Source organism: Abramis brama (assembly GCF_963993115.1).
Source record: "Abramis brama genome assembly, chromosome: 9".
Lineage (NCBI taxonomy): Eukaryota > Metazoa > Chordata > Actinopteri > Cypriniformes > Leuciscidae > Abramis > Abramis brama.
In genome coordinates this window covers 2971750-2979781 of record NC_139971.1, presented here as the reverse complement: position 1 = coordinate 2979781, position 8032 = coordinate 2971750, and the positions used below count along the sequence as shown (strand labels likewise).

Here is an 8032-nt window from a genome sequence, read left to right as displayed (position 1 = left end):
GCTATGCTCCAAGAGACTTTTTTGTAGGTATTGGGTCATTACATGTATGTACCAAATTTCATATCTGTACGTGAAACCTAGAGCCGGGGCAAAATGTGGGGGCAATAATTTACCGAATTTGCCCCCCCCCCAATTTTGAAAACCATATCACACGTAAATTTTCACCACTTCTGAAGCGTGTGCAAAGTTTCATGAGTTTTCGAGCATGTTAAGGCCCTCTAAAAAGCGATTCACTTTGGAGAAGAATAATAATAAACGGAGCAAAAACAATAGGGTCCTCTCACCATCGGTGCTCGGGCCCTAACTATCCAAAATGTAATTACGACGCGTGCATTGATTTTTATTAATAAACAAGTGTTTTCTCTGACAGTGTCGACTCGGCTGCAAAGATGGTTGATGATCGCCATATTCGTAGTGAACGCGCCTATAGCCTAGAGAGAAATGCACATAATGGATTACATAATCAGAGAGTAGCCTTTTTCTTTTCGTTTTGAATTATTTCGTTTACGTTTAAAGACATTTCAAGCTTTGTGTAGGCTATTTGATGATTTCTATTTGATTTCTCATGTCTGTGTGAGGCATACACTGAGTTTCGCTCAGGATGTATGATGAGATGCGCTCCAGTTCACTTGCAATGCAATTGACCGCGCGGGCGCCTCCATGATTATTATTGGCTGTTATATTTGCTTCTTATTTATTAAATCCAGGAAATTGGTTGATGAAAAATGTATTAAAATTAAGATACAATTTATACAAAACGAAATTCACTTTAAAGAAAGGCTTTCTACAAAACAAAACGTAATGAAGTGGTCAAAATCATGTCTGACTCGCTCCATGTCTCTCGATATATATTGCGCATCATTATATAGCATTAATTAATTGCAACAATATAGTGGAACTGGTGCAGTTCATATAAAAAATATAGTGGAACTGGTGCAGTGGAGATTTGCATGCCTTGGCCTCATGAAGGTACTCCATGTTTATTCCAGGCTAAAAAAGAAAGAATACAAGAGAGCGAGAGTTAAGCCTGTTTTATGCTTCTGCGTCGAATCGACGGCGTACCCCCGCAGACCCTTCTGCGTCGACGCAAACCCCTCTCCGCCCCCTCCGCCGTAGCTCGACGTGCACCTCCAAAAAATTTTAACTACGCGTCGAGGCGACGCAGACCACAAGGGCTGTGATTGGTCAGATTATACATCATTTCCGGAGTGTAGTATTTCCGGTTTCCCCCTCCCGCTACAGCGCCTTTTTTAAAGTGACCACTGCAATGTTTGTGTTCAACGATGGTTTAAGTTGAGGAACGTTTGATCGAGGAAGTACGAAAGTATGACCATCTGTACAATTCCTCTTTAGCGCACTACAAAGACTGCCAGATGGCAAACAATTCATGGAAAGAGATTGCTCAAAATGTTGGCTTGGACGTCACCGACTGCATGAAGCGGTGGAAAAACCTGCGAGACAGATTTGTCCGTCTCCGCAAAAAGCTGGCGCCAAGAAGCGGTGATCCAGGCGGCAAAAAGGTGCCTGCATTTTACCATTTTCTGTCCTGGCTGGCACCCCATGTCTAACACCGAGAAACCGAGTCGAATTTCGAACCTAAGGTAAATATAAGTTTGTTGTTGTACCTCTTTTTGTGTGTGCTAACGTTACTAAGCTAGCTAGCTAACAGGTTGTCCGAATGCATGTCGTCATGTCTAGTCTGTAACGTCTGTGCAAACAAAATTAATGCATGTCGTCATGTATAGTCTGTAACGTCTGTGCAAACAAAATGTAACATAACATGCTGAAAATGTTGTTTTGCTTTGCTGCATGGCGCTGCTAATTCCATATCTTATACCAGACCTCTGGTCGTAAATCAGACTGCATAGACCACACTGTAATTACCTGCACAGACAAAGACCAACCAACAAATCATCGTTGTCTTTGTACCGGTACTCTGCACAATGACAAAGTTGAATCTAATCTAATCTGCTCTGTCTTTAACAGGAACAGACCTCACCATCTTCTGATTCCGACACCATGCCATCCACTTCATCTTCTGAGTCATCCTCTGTGTCCCCCCAGCCACCAACCTCACCTGTACGGCCATTCTCTTTGTCTACTCAACCACCACCTGTGCCTGCTGCGTGTAGCCCACCATCTTCAATCCTTGCCGAGTCACCTGTGTCCAGAGTGGGGTCTAAACGGAAGAGGAACCAGGATGACTGGCTAATAAAGCAGATGACGCAGCTGGACGAACGCCGCATGGACCTTCAAGAAGAGCTGGTGCAGGACACCAGCGACGAGTGTAGCCGATTTGGCCAGACAGTGGCTGATCTCCTGCGAAGAGTGCCAGAGGGGCGCAGGGCTGATGTTATGTTTAATGTTCACAAGATGTTGTATGAGAGCAGAGAGCAAGACTGAACATTTGCATCCTTGTACTGATTCTGTGCACTTTTGTAAATATTTGTAAATGGTTATTTTTTGTTTATTACTCTTATATTTTTTTATTGTACTTAAATAGAACTTAATGTTTACAAGATGTTGTATGAGAGCAAGACTGAACATTTGCACCTTCGTACTGATTCAGTGCACTTTTTTAAATATTTGTAAATATTTAATTTTCTTAGATAATGTTTTATATTACAGTTAACTTATATTGTGTTTTATATTGTGTGTTTCTTGTGCCTATTACTCTTATATTTTTTATTGTACTTAAACTTTTGCCCTTTGTTCTTGGCACTTTTTTACTCATTGCACATTAAAAAATTACCGTTTGTTTTGAAAAAAAGTTTGTTTATTTACAATACAATATTCAGTTACCTTCAAAGCCTTCAAGTGTTCACAAGATGTTGTATGAGACTGAACATTTGCACCCTCGTACTGATAATTATAATACACTTATAAAGATAGTAAATAAAAAATTAGTAAAACTAAAAATATGGATGATAATAAATTATCTTTGGATTTAAATAAAACTAAGGTAATGATGTTTGGTAATTATAAAGAAAATGAAGAAATATTATTAAGTATTGATGGTGTTGCTTTAGAAATAGTATCAAATTAAATTCTTGGGAATAACTATTGATAGTAAATTAAGCTGGAAACCACACATCAGATACATACAAGGTAAAGTTTCTAAAAGTATTTCTATAATTAATAAAGTTAAATGTCTTGGAATATAATGCACTATATATATTGTATTGTTCACTGGTTTTGCCCTATTTAACTTTTCGTATAGAAATTTGGGGCAATAATTATAAAAGTTCACTACATACCGTCTTCTTACTCCAAAAATTAGGACTTAGAATTATACACAAGGTGGGATATTTTGATCACACAAACATATTTCTGCAATATAAAATTTTAAAACTTTTTGATCTAGTTGATTTTTTTACTGCTCAATTCTTGTATAAAGCCCACAAAAATATATGCATATGCATATGTATGTATATCGGTGATAAACTGTTGTTTTTTTTATGTTTTTTTATTTATTGTTAATATATGTATATATTTATATATTCTTTTTTTTTGTTCGAAATAAACTTAAATCAATCAATCAATAAATCAACGTTTGTTTTGAAAAAAAGTTTGTTTATTTACAATACAATGTTCACGGTTACATCATGGATATACAGTAATTAACCAAGTCTGCCACGGGACACTATATTATCCTGCCATGGCACAGTTCCATGTGGAGACTGAAAAAAAGCCTTCAAGTCATTCCGAACAGCTATGGCAGCTCGGGTGGAAAGGGCCCTGGACATCCGTGTTGGTTCTATGGGGACAAAGTTTGTGTCGTCTGCCACCATTCTTCGCCACTCTCCAGGCTGCACAGTCCCTTCAGAGTCACAGTCTGGAAATTGTGGTGGTACATATCGGCTCTCTGGGGTGTTCACTTCGTCTGTGTAGGTGAGGTAGTTGTGCAGGACAACACACGCTTTAACGACACTCACAGCTTTGTCTGGATGGAACTCAATTGGTCTTCCCAGAATTCTCCACCGTGCAGCCATGATGCCAAAGGCATTTTCAATCACCCGCCTTGCTCTGGAGTGGCGGTAATTGTATATTTCCTTGTCCCTGGTCATGTTCCCCCCGTTTCAGAAAACACAGAGTATTAATCACTGTACCACAATCATAGGCATAACAAACACGTTAAGAAAACACAATGCAGGCCTACTATGTTTTAATTAATTTCATTTACATACCTGGAAAGGGACGCATGAGATTGCAGTGTAGGGGGAAGGCAGCATCAGCAACGATAACGTGAGGGATTTGGACTCTGGTCCCAGGCAGTTCAGTTGGTTGTGGCAGATTCAACTGGTGGTCCAGCAGCATCGACCCAAATCTACTCGCTTTGAAAACGCCACCATCGCTTTCCCGTCCATATCCTCCCACGTCCACCATCGTGAACCGATACCTGGCATCACAGGTTGCCATGAGAACAATGGAGTGATTCCCCTTGTAATTAAAATAGTCACTCCCTGCGTTTGGTGGTGCCTTGACGTTAACATGTTTCCCGTCGAGGCTTCCAACGCAGTTTGGGAAGTTCCAAAGTCGCCAAAAATCTGAAGCAATAGCTTCCCACTGGCTGGTTGAAAGGCAGGGCAAAAATTCGGGCTGCAGCACAGTCCACAACGCTTTGCAGACCTCCGATACTATGCGGGACACCGTGGTCGCACCCATTTTGTAGCCCAACCTGGTGATCTGTTCGTTTGCACCTGAAGATAAAATCTTCAAAGTCACTGCCAGTCTCTGAGCGAGGTCTATAGGCATACTGTGTGTACTCTGATGCTGTATTAAAGGACAACTCCAGTGAAAAATTAACCTAGGGGTAATTAACACATGGTTACCGAGTCGATCGTTCCCTGCGATGCGTTTTCATGAAAATCGAATGTATAGAGTTTTATCTTTAAAAACAGTATAGCTCATAGCAGTAGTATATGGGGCATAGAGTAAGTAAAATTAAATCGCTGATATATAATTTTATACTATTTTAAATAAGTAGTAAGCAAAATGTACTAAACGTGAAACTAGGCTATAGGGCTGGACCCGAATATTTGAATATTCGTTCGGTGGGTTGATATTCCATTTGGCATGGCCATTTTTATTTCGGCTCCCATGTTAACAGGTTGGAGTTTGCACACTGCCTGCGTGAGACGCGTCTCTCAGGCGGCTCGAGCCACGCGGAAAACGCATGCAAGCTAGAAATAGAACCGACGCGCAAGTGTTCCAGCAACGGGAGTGTTCTCTGGCTAGAGCGCAGAACACCGGAGTTTGTATGGACGAAGTGCATGTCTGAGCTTGTGTTTTGGATTAAGCTGTGTTGCTTTGACATTGTGGAAAATAGAATAATAGAAACAAAATGTATTAGCCTTTTTACCCGTTATCATCAATCTAAATTAATCTCGTTTTTAATTTAACTTAATTTCGTTTTCTTTATTTAAATTTCATTTTTCTTTATTTAAATTGTTTATCTTTATTTAAATTTCGTTTAATTTCTTTATTTAAATTTCGTTTTTTCTTTATTTAAATTTCGTTTTTCTTTATTTAAATTTCGTTTTTCTTTATTTAAATTTCGTTTTTCTTTATTTAAATCTACCCTTTACTGTGTCAGTAATTTTGTTAGTCAAAATTTTGTTAGTCGGAAAATGCCTTATATCGGCCGATAATATCGGCCCGCCGATATATCGGTCGGGCTCTATATAGTATAATTAAAATATAGACATTGTGAGGACCATTTTCCTGGTCCTCACTAGAGAAATTGTTTTATGATAAAGTCTAGTTAGCTTTACAATTTGGAAAAGATTCGGTGCATTTTTAATTCAAAAATTTGACCTGTAATAGTCTACATCTCATTGCACATAACAAAATATTTTTTGATTAAGTCTTAGACCATATAGCTCACATTACAGAAAACAATTTAAAAAAACGATTCAGACCTCAATTGACCTAAAAAGCCATAAATTGATTGATGATATATCATTACAATAAACATGCTCAGAAAACGAATGTGGCCCACCTATCTGGCCGATGGGGAGCGGGGTTAGGTGGTCAGATAGATGGGCCGCAAATGCTTTGTAGATTTAGAAGACTTCTTTAGAGTCAACCTCATAGAGTCAGATCCAAATGGGTTAAAATACAAAAGTGTCAACTTTCTGATAATTATGTTAATTTCTGCACTCAATACTTTGTTGGTGCCTGTTTTAGAACAAATTACTGCATCAGTGCGGTGTGGTACAGAGGTTACCAGCCTGTGGCACTGCTGAGGAGTTCTAGAAGCCCAGGATGCTTTGATAGTGACCAACTTAAGCTTATAGAACAGCCATTTTCCGAATACTGTCAGGCTATATTTGATGCCTGTCCCCAAAAGTATAGTAAAAAAACACCTGGATATGCATGTGTGCGTGCAAAGTCTTGAGCTCAGATATGTTGATAAAATGAATAAAGTTTCCCCCTTTAGATGTGCTCGAGGACTTACAGGCTTATGGTCGATGAAGGCCAAGCTGCATTCCTGAATGGTGTAGCAAACCACTTTCGTTACCGCGGCCATGGCCAACTCTCCAAGTTATAGGTGGAAGCAAGGCTGGCAGCTGCCTCAGGGCGAGTTCCCCAACACCATCTGTAAGACATAGGCGTCAATACAATGTGGAATGGCATACCTGTGATTTCACAATCCCCGCAATATCGTCGCATAAATATCCTGCATATTCCATCGCATTTTTTAAGAAAACGTGCCACATAATCAAGGATTTTTGCCCGCAACAATCACAAAAAAACTCTGCGTTTTTCTGGAGGGACTGGTTAATGTTATTAGTTACACCGGTACCGCTGTGTTGATTCTGCTGTGAAAACTTGCCATTTTTTGTACCCAATTAGCATAAAGAGGCTGACAGATTTATTTAACTATTCCTATGATGATATCACTCACTATTCTCTATCCACTAAGTCACTATTCTGGCCAAAATTATGTGAAAAGTTTTTGGTCAAAAAACTTCAAAAATGTTGGAAAGAGGAATGCTAATATATTAATATATTATATTACGAATATATTACCTGGTGTTAATCCATCCAGGGGCAATGTCAGCTCTGTCTTGCCAGGTACAGGATCTTCTCAGCATAGATGGGTAGCCATGTTTCAAACAACTTTGATGCAGCATCCCAATGCAGGACAAGAAAGTTCTGTGCAATCTATAAAATGGAAAACACATTTTTAAATTCAATGTAGCACACTAATAAAACGTTTTAAACAATGCATCCTCATATTCAAGATCATATTTCCCTATACCTACCATGCCTTTGGTCATCAGGCGAGGGAACTCTTCGAGGATCTGATCGATGGTCCAATTGTTGTCCCTAATCCACTTGGCCCTGTAGACTACGGCGTGTTCTGCATGTTCGTCTGATATGGTACATTCTGTAAAAAAGAACAAAGTTGTCAGTCACTGAAATATGATTGTTTTGCTTCATCAAATAATTATTCCGTTTAATAATTACCTGGTATGAGAGCCCTTGCAAGAGCGCCATCAACTTAAGTTATACAAAATATAGAGAAAACAATCCTCCCTCTCTACAATTCATATGACAAATTGCATAAAGTTACATGTAAATTGTCTATGTTTTTACTGCACAATAATATTTGTGGCTGCTCACTGCATAGGGCACAGAAATATATATTTCTTAATGTTACAGGCCCCGCGCAGAAGGCCAAGTAACGTTAGAGAGACAGTTCTGCAAAATAAGTGCATCCGATCTTTATACATAACTTAAACCAAACACAAATAAAAGTAAACTCATAATGAACACTATAACCTTGTAACTGGAGTCAATTTGAATCGAATTAAACGCATTTCACAATAACCTCGTGTGTTACAGCGTTCACAAAATGGCGGACAGTCTGCATAGACCTATATTCAACATATTCACAACCCCGAATGTCATTAACGTTACCCGAAATATCTGCGGTATGAACATATACATTTACATTACAGATCTCGTGTGCATATTATCAAGTTGTTGTAACAATAGTACCTGCAAAATAACAGGACAAATA

At 39.0% G+C, this 8032-nt stretch overlaps 1 long non-coding RNA gene across 1 annotated transcript; it reads right to left on the bottom strand.

Moving 5' to 3' along the window:
• Window positions 1-866: 866 nt before the first annotated feature.
• LOC311090111 lies at window positions 867-7371 on the bottom strand. Its single transcript, XR_014607836.1, has 4 exons — window positions 7272-7371; window positions 7036-7170; window positions 6461-6601; window positions 867-990 (listed from the first exon to the last, which is right to left on the bottom strand). It is a non-coding gene; the product is annotated as an uncharacterized lncRNA (long non-coding RNA).
• Between the last annotated feature and the right edge of the window lie 661 nt (window positions 7372-8032).